The sequence below is a fragment of the Patagioenas fasciata genome, chromosome W (genome assembly GCF_037038585.1).
Source record: "Patagioenas fasciata isolate bPatFas1 chromosome W, bPatFas1.hap1, whole genome shotgun sequence".
NCBI classification, from domain to species: Eukaryota; Metazoa; Chordata; class Aves; order Columbiformes; family Columbidae; genus Patagioenas; species Patagioenas fasciata.
Window position 1 is genome coordinate 56,728,448 of NC_092559.1, and position 14,423 is coordinate 56,742,870.

Sequence of the window (14,423 nt, forward strand, 5' to 3'; positions counted from 1 at the left end):
GCTCATAGTCCAGTAGGAAGCCAATGGTTGTGGAGGGGGCTGTGAGGTCACTTCTGCCTCTGCAGGGGACAGGCCAACAGCAGGAACATGGCTGGGAAAGGACTGTGAGGTCACACAGACCAGACGAGCAATTGGGCCCAATCAGCGTGGCTTTGTGAAAGGCAGGTCCTGCTTGACCAGCCTGATCTCCTTCTATGACAAGGTGACCGGCTGAGCAGATGAGGGAAAGTCTGTGGTGGGGAGTGAATCCGCCACACAGGCTGTGGGTGTTGTGTCCTTAGACTGCAGTAAAGCCTTTGACACCGTATCCCACAGCATCTCCTGGAGAAGCTGCAGCTCATGGCCTGGATGGTGTATCTGCGATGGGTAAAGAACTGGCTGGAGGGCCTGGCCCAAAGAGTTGTGGGGAATGGAGCCAAATCCAGTTGGTGGTCAGGAGTCGTATCCCCAGGACTCAGTATCGGGGACAGTTCTGTTTAATCTCTTTATCAATGATCTGGATGAGGTGATCAAGGGCAATCTCAGTAAGTTTGTAGATGACACCAAGTTGGGTTGGAATGTTAGTCTGCTGCAGGTTGGGAAGGTCATACAGAGGGATCTTGGCTGACTGAGGCCAGTTGTCTGAGTTTCTATGAGGTCAAGTGCTGGGTCAGGCAGATGGGTCATAACAACCTCCTGCAACACTACAGGCTTGGGGAAGAGCAGCTGGAAAGCTGCTGTCAGAAAAAGACGTGGGGGTGTTGATTGACAGAGCCTCTTCTGAAGAGCAGGAGGCCTGAGTAGCGGTGATTGGACATGTGTAGGTGTGGGAGAGGGTCAGGGCTGACCCTGCTCTACTCTGCTCCTCTCTTACACTGCCCACACTTGGATGGACCTCAGGAATAATCCATGAACCTGGTGGATGCATGAACCTCCTGGAGTGATGGGTATGGATCCAAAGAGAGGATTCAAGCAAGTGTGGGACTGGGACATTGAGGAGATTGGTGACCATTGCCAGGTGTATGAAAGAAGCTGGATGAGTGGTGAGGAACTCACAGGCATTTCCAACTCCACAGAAAACCAGAGCCTTGCAGTTAAAGCAACAGGACTTGACATAAAACCCACTCCAAAACACAAAACACTCACAGTGACCACAGGAAAAGCCTTGAAAAACATTGAAGAAAAATCTACCAGGTCCCAGGGGTCAGGGCTCAGCCATTCTGGAGATGAACAAGCATCAACGGCTGACGTGGCATAAGAGCCACCTCCACATGGCCCTCACCACCTGTAACCAGTGTCTCCAAGTCTTTCCTTCACCAGCCCACAGGGACAGGGACCTGCACTGGTTGTTTCCTTCACACCCTCAGAAACCTGGGGTTTGCTTCTGCCTTTCACTTCATCAGAGGTTTGTTCATTCTTTCAGTAGCTGCAGTTCAGGATCATGGCAGCAGAGGGCTCATTAACATTGAAAATGCCCTTACAAGCCAATGCTCTGTGCATCATTTACCCAAAGGCTTCAAGTCTGGTGTGGATGATTAGAGAGATTTCAGGAACAGGCAAACACCTAACATTTCCGTAATAAATAGCAATAGAGCCAAATTTCTTCTATTTCCTTCCCTGCTTGCCCTTCCCTCCCTTTCCAGAACAGGTGGTATCAGCAGCCTCCAGTTCATATCGATGTGGAGCGTCTCTTGAAAAAGATTTAATTTGTCAGAAAAGTGGGTACCCAAATCACCGTGTGAGTGAGGGGAAACACCAGGACAGCTCAAGAGGAACCACACTCTCCTTTGGACCAAAAGGGCATTTCAGGTGTCACAGCATAACCACAGTTGTGTTCAGGGAGCTGGTCAAATGACCCATCTCCTGTTCTGTAATGGTGTTTGAGTTTGCTCAGGTCACCCCTGACTTGAGCCCCATCCACTGCTGGGTGTTCTCCAGACTCCTGACTTCAGGAACAAAGTCCCAGGAAACCTTGCTGGTGAAGATGGAGGCAAAGAAGCCATGAAGAACCTCAGTCCTTTCTGATTCTCCTCTTACGAATTTGAGCAGCAGGCCTACGTTCACCCTGTCTATTCTTTAACTGCAAATGGAGCAGTGTCAGCTCATCTCGCTGCCCTCAGCCTCCCCTGCAGGGATCAAGTCCAGGGGAATTTGGCATCATCTCTGCATCCAAGGACAAGGTTTCTAAATTCCTCCTTTGCAGCTTCCCCTGCTTCCACCTCCTGTGTGCTGCCTTTTTGTCCTGGAGCTCCATCAGTTCAGGCAAACACCTTCATGAGATAAATGCTTCTTTTCATGGGTACTTGGAGAGATTATTCTTGTCCTTGGAGCAGCCTGTCCTGTAAGGCTTGTCAGATTTCCTGAGCTCCTTCACCCTTCAGATCGACTTCCATGTCACCACCTCACCCACCATCCCCCAGTATGTCAAAGTCTTCTCCTCTGCAGCCCACCAGGCTGTGCTCTGCTGCTGGCCTCCCGCCCTCCCCTCTGGTGCCTGAGACACCACTGCTTCCTGGTCACAACAGCCAAGGTGGACACTGATGTTCACATCCCTCACCAGTTCTTCCTTGTTTCCCAGTTCCCAATCCAGGTGAGCATCACTGTTCTTGCCCCAACAGGCAGGCATGTTAATAAGTTGGCTCAACATCCTCTGGGCTGTTGGCACCTGCAGCTTTGCATGGCCAGCAAATGTCAGGGCAATTACAGTTCCCCATAGGAACCTGGTCATTGTCTGGTGACTTCCTCAGGTTACTGACAGAAGATCTTTTCCATTTCTTCTCCGTGAACAAGTTGTTTGTAACACCCAACATGTTGTCACCCTGTACTGAGTTTACATGGCAAAGTCCTGGAACTGGGGATGAGTGTGGGTGTGCTACAGTTGTCACCTCTCTGAGAAGACAACAGGAGTTTGACCAACGTCAGACAGAGCCGATTTCAGATGCTCCAAGATGGACCCACTCCTTCCAAATCTGAGCCACTCAGTGATGCTGGCAGCACCTCTGGGATATTGTATTTGAGAAAGGGTGAAAAACGTTGCACAACAGCAGGTGGGAGAGAGGAGGGAGGAAATGTGAGAGAGAAGCACTGCAGACACCAAGGTCATGTCCCATAGCACCCAAGCAGGTCCCTCAGCAGGCCAAAGCTTGCTCTCCTGAAATCCTGCTCCTTGCCTTGTGATCATCTCCCAGGAGCCTCAGCTCCACTTTCCCATCCCTGACTGTTCCATCCTGACCAACTCTTTCTGGTTTGTAAGTGTGAAAGTCCCACAGGGCACCTCACCTAACTGACTCCTCTGTCACCCATGTCAGGAAGATGTTGTCAATGAGCTCCAACCCCTCCTGAATGGCTGGTACCTTGCAGATATTGGGATATCTCAGGTCTGTCACGAGGACACAGCCTGGAAACACTAGGCTTCTTTCATTTGACTGAAGGAGGCCTCATCTAATTCCTATTCCTGATGAGTGAGAAAGTGAGCCAGTGACCAATCTGTATCAGGGTGGGACAAAAACCCCGTCCATCAGGACAGAGCAGGACCTGACACGCTGAGCAGTGACCCTGAGGAGAAGGGCCTGGGCACTCCAAGGTCCCCACACCAGCCCGTGGTGCACGCTCACCATGAACAAGGCAGCTGCACACAGGGCTGCATGAGGAGCAGCGTGGGGACCCAGACACCTGGAGTTCTCATCCCATTCGGTTCAGCACTGGTGTGACCCCACACACACGGGGGTGTGCCAGTGTGCGGCTTCCCAGTTTGGAGAAGCAGGGAGGAACTGGAGAGTGCAGGGCTCTGCCAAGGCAGGTTCAGCACCTTGTGCACATGGTGTGGGATGCTGAGGGACCTGGGCTGCTTTGGCCCAGCAGCGCTGGGGAGGCTGCAGCAGTGCAGGAGTCGCCTAAGAGTGCTTGAAGGGTGGTTTCAGAGGTGGTGGAGGTTTTCAGCATAGTGGGAAAGAGCATGAGAAAGAAATAATGGCCCAAAGTGCAGCTGGGGAGGTCCAGGCTGGACATGAGCAGCAAGGAATGTGACTGGAAGGGCAGTGCTGTGGTGGAGCAGGTCAGCAGAGGGAGTCTGCATCAGCCCAAGGCTTTGTGCTCCAAGGAACAGCTGGGGAGGATGCAGAGATCTCAGCAAAGGAAGGAAGATGCTCAGACAAGAGCAAGGTGGGGCAGCAGGGGGGATGTCTGCAGCCTGCAGGGAAAGAGGTGCAGGGGATGCCACAGCACAGGACAGGCTGTGGTGGAGATGAGCAAGGGATGTAGAGAGGCTGAAAGCCCCAGCAGACATGAGCTCCTTCTCCCCTTGGCTATGGCTGTTGTCTGCACCTCTGATGCCTGTGAGGAGACACCTTGTCCTTCCAGCACAGGGGCCTCATGGCCTCCTTGTCCCCAGCCAGGAGCCTGGGAGGTGTGGGACCATAGTCCTGCCCTTGGCCTTGCACAGGCCCACATCACACTGTCCCAGGAAGGGCCCTGGGCAACGTGGGAGGGACAGGATCTGCCTTCCCAGGGCTGGGGCTCAGGGCGTGGCCCTTTGGTTAATGAAACACATTCAGGCTTACTCAGCATCAGAGCCACCTTTCACTTCGTTACCCTTTGTTCTGCTTCAAGTTTTCTGTCCCAGCTACCCTAGGGATGGTTTCTCAGCTGTGTCCCTCAGTGGGATTCATTAACGTTACAAGAAACTTTGAAGTTTAGATCTGAGTTTGAATTCTTCAATTTGCCCTCAGGATCTGAGGTTCATGGACTCAGCACCAAAGCCATCATTAAAGTGCCTTGGGCTGCTCCTGTGCTGCTGAGCTGGGCTGGGCTCCTGGGACAGAGGGAGCTCCTGGCAAGCGGCAGCGCTGCAGAGAGACAGCTCTGCCCAGGAGCAGCTCCTCTGCACACGCAGCAGGGCTGAGGGCTCTGCCTGGGGATCTCAGGGAGACGAGCAAGGCAGAGAGAGATTAAAGGTGGTCAGGATTGGGAGGATGACTGAGAGCTCACTGGAGGGGAAACCTTTGCAGCTCTTGCCATGGTAAGTCTCTGGGTGCAGGGCAATGCAGCTGTAGCTCCTGGAGGCATCTCCTAAAACTGGCACAGGCACAGCTGGTGGGATCTGTAAGGAGGGGGCTCTTGTCAGGCAATGTTGAACAGCTGTGAAGCCGGGTGAGCACCCAGGGGTGCCCAGGGCTGTCCTGCAGAGCAGGGTCCCTGCACCCCAGGGCTGTGCCGGGGCAGGGACTCTGCTGCCCGCCAGGGTCAGCGCTCAGCCTGCCCAGGGAGATCCCATGGCAACAGCTGTGGGTGGAAGGAGCAACCCCCGGCAGGGCAGGCAGGGAGCTTGTGGGGTTGAAGGGTGCTGTGTGGGTCAGGGCTGCTCAGAGCTCCAGATCAACCCCACAGACACGGCAGAGGGTCCTTCTGAACAAGGACATCAAGACAGGAACAGCTGCAAGGGAAGGAGTCTGTGCTTTCAGTTTTCCACTCTTGGTTGTCTGGGTGTGCAGTGGGAGATGGGGATTTATTTCTCTCTTTGGAGAAGACACTGAGACCCCAGTTCTCGTTAGGACTTGTCTGAGCTGCTCCTGAGCCCCTGCACACACAGAGCTGCCCCTGGGCAGTGCCAGGAGGTGTGAGCAGGACAGAGCTGAGCACACAGCGGGTGGGACGGGGTCTGTGACACTGACAGGGAGCAGACCCAGGGACAGAGACACAGCTGCAGGAGCACAGGCATGGGCAGGAAGAGTTAACTGCTACCAGAAATGCTGGGGGCAGGATTTAGGAACTTCTCTCACATCCCCTGCAGTGCAGACACATTTCCCAGTGTAAACCCCTGATCTCCTCTCCTCTCCAGCAGAACCTCTGCCCCGAAGCCATGGGGTCCAGGTCACGAGTCCACCTCAGCAGCTGGACCTCCAGGGGAAAGGTTCCTGGAACGTGGTACACAAAAAAGGTGCTAAAAGTACTTGCTCTACAGTGTCATTAAGTGAGTGGCAGCAGCACAGCCGGGTAAGGAGAAGGTTCCACAGCATGCCCGTCTGCCTTTCTGTCCTTGCTTTATTTTCTGGTAGCACTGCAGTGTCCTTCCCTGTTTCTCCACCTGTCCCTGGTGCTCTTGCTCTCTGGAGGTGGGGTGGGAGAGTGGGTCAGTTTTTGTTCTGACACCAACTCAAGGGGTCTTGCCCCCGAAGTGTGTTCATGGAAACTGCATGCCCAACTGCATTTTAAACTGTGATGAACTGTTTTTCTCACTTGGTAGAAAGAGAGAATGAGCAGAAACATCCCTCCATTGTGGACGGGGTTTTCCATGAGAAACAGCCCATTTATTTTCTTCAGAGAAGTCTCCCCTAACTTGTCACAGTCTTTTGCTCCTTGCACAGGTCCTCACGCCCACAGGCAGCAAATGTCCAACAGCAGCTCCATCACCCAGTTCTTCCTCCTGGCGTTCACAGACACACGGGAGCTGCAGCTCTTGCACTTCTGGCTCTTCCTGGGCATCTACCTGGCTGCCCTCCTGGGCAACGGCCTCATCATCACCACCATAGCCTGGGACCAGCACCTCCACACCCCCATGTACTTCTTCCTGCTCAACCTCGCCCTCCTCGACCTGGGCTCCATCTCCACCACTGTCCCCAAGTCCATGGCCAACTCTCTGTGGGATACCGGCGTCATTTCCTATGCAGGGTGTGCTGCACAACTCTTTCTGTTTCTCTTTTTAGCTTCAGCAGAGTTTTATCTTCTCACCATCATGTCCTACGACCGCTACGTTGCCATCTGCAAACCCCTGCACTACGGGACCCTCCTGGGCAGCAGAGCTTGTGTCCACATGGCAGCAGCTGCCTGGGCCACTGGGTTTCTCAATGCTCTGCTGCACACGGCCAATACATTTTCACTGCCCCTGTGCAAGGGCAATGCCCTGGGCCAGTTCTTCTGTGAAATCCCCCAGATCCTCAAGCTCTCCTGTTCACACTCCTATCTTAGGGAAGTTTGGCTTCTAGTAGTCAGTGTCTGTTTAACTTTCGGCTGTTTTGTGTTCATCATGTTGTCCTATGTGCAGATCTTCAGGGCCGTGCTGAGGATCCCCTCTGAGCAGGGGCGGCACAAAGCCTTTTCCACCTGCTTCCCTCACCTGGCCGTGGTCTCCCTGTTTGTCAGCACTGGTGTGTTTGCCTACCTGAAGCCCCCCTCCATCTCCTCCCCAGCCCTGGGTCTGCTGGTGTCTGTTCTGTACTCGGCGGTGCCTCCAGCAGTGAACCCCCTCATCTACAGCATGAGGAACCAGGAGCTCAAGGATGCCCTGTGGAAACTGATGACTGGATTTCATCTGAACCTATAAACTGTCTCTGTCTTCTTCTACATAAGAAGACATTCTCATTGCAGGTTCATATTGTGTAGTATTTTTTGTCTCTAGTTGTGATTTTTTTTTAAATGATAATATTTTTATTCCCTTTGTAATTCACTGCATGCTTTTCACTTCTCAGTGAGTGACTGTGTCAATGTGGAATTGTTTTCTCTGTGTTTAAGCAAAATAAAGGGTCCTTCACCAATATTTTTACTGACATTCTTTCTCCAAGACCTTTCTGGAGCTGCAGTGATAGTTCCCATGTGCATGGGTGGAAGGGAAAAGAGCTGTCTCATGGCAGCACTGCTAGGAAGCACCAGTGCTTGTTCTTCCAGAGCTGTTCTGGTTCCACTCCCCCACTCTCCTTCTCATCCCTTGTGTTGGTGCAAGGCCTGAGTGCTCTGGCAGCTTGGTCCCCGTCCTGCTGTGTGTCAGTGCTGTGAGCGCAGGCAGGGACAGGCAATGGGCACTGCTGTCACAGAGCTGGCCTCACAACAGCCTTTCCAGATAGAAAGTTGATCTCCTCAGGGCAGGGCCTGAATGTTTAGGTCTTCTTCCAAACCCTCTCTCAAGGATATGCCCAAGAAACTGGCCCACAGATGAAACACCGTTGTACAGCTGAACAGTGTGTGTGTGCAGGGCTGGCACACAGCAGCGTCCTCTCACAGCCAGGCCTCCTGCCAGAGACCTGCAGGACCAGCAGAGCAGGGGCTGGGCTGTGCCCCTGTGCACTGGACACCCCTTCATAAGGAACTTCAAGTCAATCACCACGGACTGGCCCCTCGCAACCACCATTTCCAGCCCTGCGCTCTCACCCACAGAGGCTGTTCTTCGCTCCATGGATGGACACTCAATGAATAGTTCAGCAGTGAATGTTTGCTTTGTACAGATGAGATGTGAGCATGCACATCATGTGCATGAGGTGACATGAATGTGAGTGAGCACAAACACCATCAACTATTCCTTTCCATTCTTCGAAGGTCTGTAGCACAGATGAGGTCTTGAGGTCACTTCATGTTGGCAGAAACATCTTATGGGAAACTGCCTGAATGCAGCACTGGCTTGTGCTTCCTTTAACTGAGGGCCCTGTATCCATTCCTCATGACGTGAAACATCTCAGATAAGTACAGAGAAGTGTGACATGCTAAATGGATGAGATGCTTCCCATCCTTTAAGAGTGGCAACAGGAGGCCAGAGGGACACTGTGTCTCCTGCCTTTGTGTATAAAAGGGACAGACTCTGTCTCTGAGCATCCCTGGGTGCAGGAGGAGTCCATGAGACCAGCTCAGATGTGGACACCTGACAGAACCCTGATATTTATGTCAAAAGTGCCATAGAAACCAGAATGGTTCTTCTTGGGTCCTTAGAAAAACGCAGATCTCAAACCCATCTTCAAGAAGAGCAGGAATAGAAACCAGGAATATAACAGGCTGGCCACCCTACCTCCCTCCCTGGAAAGGGGGTGGGACACGTCCTCCTGCAGCCGTTTCCAGGAATGTGAAGGACAAGGAAGGGACTGCTGAACCCAAAAGGACAGGGAAAGAAAGGCATGTTGTGTACAGGGCATTTGCAAGGCTCAGCCATGGTCTCCTTCTGGCCAGAATGGTGCTGATGGTGCTCAAGAAGTGGATGCTGAGTGGGAAGTTGGCTGAACCATCAAGCCCAAATATCAACAGTGGTACAAAGTCCTTCATGCAGCCAGTTACTGGTGTCATCTCTCAGTGACCAGCACTTGGGCAACACTTGAACATCTTTATTCTCCCCTTCCAGGATGTAACAGAGTGAATGTTCAGTGCCTTTGAGGATGATGCAAACCTGGGTGGTGGTCTCGAGCAACCTGACGTGGTTCACCTGCCCAGAGCAGGAGAGTGAGACAAGATGAGTGAGACAAGGGCTCTCTGCAAACCTGAGTTATTCTGTGATTTGACAGAATTTTTGCCTTGGAGAGGTTTCTGGAGAGTGAATAGGTAGAAAATAGGAAAAAAAAAAAAAAAAGAAGGGCAGAAGAGGAGATACAGAAGGTGTTACCGGAAGTACAGGAGTTCCAGTGAGCAGTGCTTTTCACTCACAGTGTTAGTAGGAAACATATTTGACAAATTTGAACAAGATGAGGAAGCGAGATGGGTGTCTGCAGCCTGTGGGAAAGAGGGACAGGTGCAGGACTGTGTAGAACACGCTTCAGTCTTGGTCAGGTCCCGGGTGCTAAGTAGGGGGATGGATGGGTGTGGTATTATGAGGTCAGCTGAGCCTCAGAAACTCATAAACCAGTAAGCAGCATGGGACTGTGAAGGGGAAAGTGAGGTCAGTTCTGTCTGTGGAGGTGGCAGCCCAGGAGCAGGGACATGGCTGGGAAAGAACCTCTGCCAAATTACCCACAGGTCCTACCCAGGAAGAGGCCTTGGAGACGGGTTGTCATGTCCATCCCACCTGAGAACATGATGGGACAGCAGCAGGAACATGGTGGTGTCTGTCAGAGAAGGTGAAAGGCCAGCATCACTCATGGGATTTAGAAGATCATGGTGAGGTTACTTGTCTTCTGTCAGGTAAAAGACCACAAGAAATGCTGGGGTGAGAGGAGGTGGGGAAGCGAGATGGGTGTCTGCAGCCTGCGGGGAAAGAGGGGCAGGGGTAGGACCGTGTAGAACAGCCTGGGATGGAGATGGCAAAGGGCGTTGGAGAGGCTGGAAGGGACCCACAGAACCCAGGTCTCTGTCCCCTTGGCCATGGCAGTGGTCTCTGCCACTGAGGCCCAGGAGAAGCCATGTTGTCCTCATGGCACTGGGGCCTCGCTGCCTCCTTGCAGCCCCATGGGGAAGCTGGAAGTTGTTGGACCAGTGTTGTCCTTCCCTGGGCCTTGCACACCCACATCCCACGGTCCCAGGAAGAGCCCTGAGCCATGTGTGAGGGACAGGATCCCCCTTCCCATTTTCTGGAGGTCATGGCTTCTCCTTTCTGCTTCAGAAAGCAAACCAAGCAAACTCCCCCTGGGAGCTACATCACTTTTCTTTACATCAGATTCTCCACTGAAGTTTGCACCTGGTTGTTACAGCTTTTCTGCAGTTCGCAAACATGATGCTCATCTACAGGAATGGCCAGAAGGAGGATCTGGGGAACTACTGTCAGTCTAACTTCTGTTCTGGGCAAGGTCATGGAGCAGATGATCTCGAGTAACATCACACAGCTTTACAAGAGAGTCATGTGAACAAACCCAGTCAATATGAGTTTAAGAAAAGCAGGTACTGTTTGACCAACCTGATCTCCTTTCATGACAAGGTGACCCAGCTAGTAGATGAGGGAAAGGCTGTGGGTGTTGTGTCCTTAGACTGCAGTAAAGCCTTTGACACCGTATCCCACAGCATCTTCTGGAGAAGCTGCAGCTCATGGCCTGGATGGTGTATCTGCGATGGGTAAAGAACTGACTGGAGGGCCGAGCCCAAAGAGTTGTGGTGAATGGAGGAAAACGCAGTGGGTGACCGGTCACGAGTGGTGTCTCCAGGGCTCAGTATTTGGCTCAATTCGATTTAATCTCTATCAATGATGTGGATGAGGGGATCAAGGGCACCCTTAGTAAGTTTGCAGATGACACCAAATTGGGTGGGCATGTTGATCCACTGGAGGGTGGGAAGGCCATACAGAGGGATCTGACCAGGCTGCATCATTGGACTGAGGCCAATTGTCTGAGGATTAACAAGGCCAAGTACCAGCTCCTGCACTTGGGTCATAACAACCCCCATGAATGCTATAGGACCTGTTGTTGACAGCGGCTGAACATGAGCCAGCGTGTGCCCATGTGGCCAAAAAGGCCATCAGCATCCTGGCTTGTATCAGGATTAGTGTGGCCAGCAGGACTAGATATGTGTCAGAAGTGTCAGTGTGGCACTGTACTCCCCGCTGCTGAGGCCGCAGCTTGAATCCCGTGTTCACTTTTGGGTCCCTCTTCACAAGGACATTGAGGCACTAGAGAGAGTGCAGAGGAGAGAACAGAGCTGGTGAGGGGCTGGAGCACAAGTGTGATGGGAGCAGCTGAGGGGCCTGGGGGGTTCAGCCTGGAGAACAGGAGCTGAGGGGAGATCTTCTCGCTGTCCACAACTGCTTGAGAGGAGGTTGGAGCATGGAGGGTGTTTGTTGCTCTCTTCTCATGAGTAGCAACTGACTGGACAAGAGGAAAAGGCCACAAGTTGCACCTGGGAAGGTTTAGATTGGATATTAGGAAAAAATTCTTCTTGGAAAGGGTTGTCGGGCACTGGGACAGGCTCCCCAGGGAAACGGCGAAGTCGCCATCCCTGCAGGGGTTTAAAAGGCGTTTGAACAAGGTTCTTAAGGAAGATGGTTTAGTGCTTGAGTCAGGTTATGGTTGGACTCAATGATCCTGAGGGTCTCTTTCAACTGAAACGATTCTATGATTCTGTGGTATCCACTGCATAATTCTTCTGTCACATCTTCTAAGTGTTCTTCATGTACCTGCCTCTCTCCCTACAGTCCTGAAAGTTTTCTAATGAAGCGCAGGAGTCTTGAATCCCAGATGTAAATGATGGAAGCACCATGGCTCTATCAGTCTGGTCTGATCCCTGCCAGTCCCAGGCAAACACCTCAGGTATACGGGGACCGCTCGAGGTTTGCACTGGGTGCTTATAGCGAGACCATGGAGCTCAGCCCAAAAACCTGAGAACTCCCCTCAAAACTGAAAACCAAAGCCAACCAAACTAAACCGAAGCAACAACAAGAACAAAAAGACCCACACTTTTTTAATCAGGTGAAATAATTCAATATTTCCAATAAAATGTCTGTGGAATTTCTATCCTGCCAAAATATGAATTTTCAGAACATGTATATACTGTGGGAGATGAAACATTGGCCTTTCCCTGTGCTTGCATTGCCGGAACTCTGTCTGTCACGATGTGTGTTTAATCCCCTGAACATCCAGGAGTTTCTGCCTGTCCTTATCCAGCTCACCATGTTTGAACTCGTCTCTTCAGAAGCCTGTCTGGACATTTGCACTTTCCATGGCTCCCCAGAGGTTCTTCACCTCTCACTCTTTGCTCATTCAGAGCCTCTCAGCTCTCACTCTGCTCTGAGCTTCAGGCAGGTAAAGTCTTTCAGCAGTTGCTCTCGTACTCCCTACAGGCAACTCTTCAATTAGGGCACTGGACCTCGTTGGAAGCTACTTAATTTAACTATAGAACTGAGAAAAATCAATGAGTTCTATCGTGCTTTCTCTTTTTTTTTTTCCTCCTTTTTTGTTTCCTCTAATTAAAAATTCCCCGGTGCCTGTTTGCATCCAGTCCTCTAAGGAAACATGGAGCAATTCCTGCAAAGAAGCTGTAATAATCAGTGCAAACTTCAGTGCAGAGTCTGATGTAAAGAAATGGGCTGTAAATCCCAGGGCCAATGAGCAGAACAGGGAGTTTGGGGAGCTGATTATAGATTTCCTGCTAACAATTTGAGTAGAGAAGCATTCTTCACAGGAACTGTTCTGTTTATTTGACACCTTTTATGTCTCCTATGCTACCTCTCTTTTTTTTATTATTATTCCTTGAATCACAGAGTAACTCAGGTTGAACATCATCTTGTCTCACTGTCCTGCTCAGGGCAGGGTGATCCAGGTGAGGTTGTCCAAGGTCTCTGCCCAGCTTTGCACCATCCACAAAGGAGCTGAAGGTTCACTCCGTCACATCATACAGGGGAGAATAAAGACGTTCAACAGTGTTGGCCCAAGTGCTGGTCCCTGAGGGATTCCTCTGGTCACTGGTCTATGGGGCACTTTTACCACTGGTGACATTTGGGCTCTATGGGGTCTACAGATGCTATAGAAAATGCTGTGTAAAAGGATGTGCTCATGTTTTTGTGACAGTAGTGTATTGAAAAATTAAAATGTCATGAGTTTGCCAGTTTAAGAGTTGGGGTGTTCATCTGGAGAAGAGAGGCTCCTGGGAGACCTTATTGCAGCCTTTCTGGACTGAAAAGGGGCCGATAAGAACGATGGGGACAGACTTTCGAGCAGGGCCTGTTGTGTAGGACAAAGGGTGATGGTTTAAACTAGAATAGGAGAGAGTCAAGGAATGAAATGGGGAAGAGATGTTTTACACTGAGGGTGGTAAAACACTGGGACAGGTTTCCCAGAGAGGTGGTTGATGAACCATCCCTGGAGACATCCCAGGCCAGGCTGGACGGGGCTCTGAGCAACCTGAGCTGGTGAAGATGTCCCTGCTCACCGAAGGGAGTTGGACCAGATGGGCTGTGAATGTCACTTCCAACTCAAACTGTTTTGTGATTCTAGGATTCAGTGACAGGAAAGACTGGATGCATCGATGCTTGATTGCTGGAAAAGGCCTTGTCTGGCTTGTGCAAGCCGGGCCGGCAGCTTCACCCAGCAGCTCTCCCCACCCGAGTGGAGAGCTGACCCACTTCTGTACAACCGACACTGCCCCTGCCCCACAGTGCCCAGAGGATGCTGCCCAGGCCCCAGGATGTGGATACTGTGAACGGGATCCCTGCTCTGAAAGCCGGGGAGAGCTGCACAGCACAAAGAGGATGAAGGGAGTGGAGCATGTCCCATGTGAGGAGGTGATTCTGGTGCCATTTTGAGCCCTGAGGTGATGCTGGTGCCATCAGACGCCCTGAGGTGATTCTGGCACCACTGTTATGAGTCAGCTTGTGGGTCACTCCCTTGTTCTCCTCTCTGCCCTGGGGAGACCACACCTGGAATATTGTGTCCAGTTGTGGCCCCTCAGGTCCCAAAGGACAGGGAACTGCTGCAGAGAGTCCAGCGCAGCCACCAAGATGCTGGAGGGAGTGGAGCATCTCCCGTGTGAGGAAAGGCTGAGGGAGCTGGGGCTCTGGAGCTGGAGAAGAGGAGACTGAGGGGTGACTCATTCATGGGGATCAATGTGGAAAGGGGCAGTGTCAGGAGGATGGAGCCAGGCTCTTCTGGGTGACAACCAGTGACAGGACAAGGGGCAATGGGTGCCAACTGGAACACAGGAGGTTCCACTGAAAGATGAGAAGAAACTTCTTCCCGGTGCGGGTGGCAGAGCCTGGCCCAGGCTGCCCAGGGAGGTTGTGGAGTCTCCTTCTCTGCAGACATTCAAACCCGCCTGGACCCCTTCCTGTGGAACCTCAG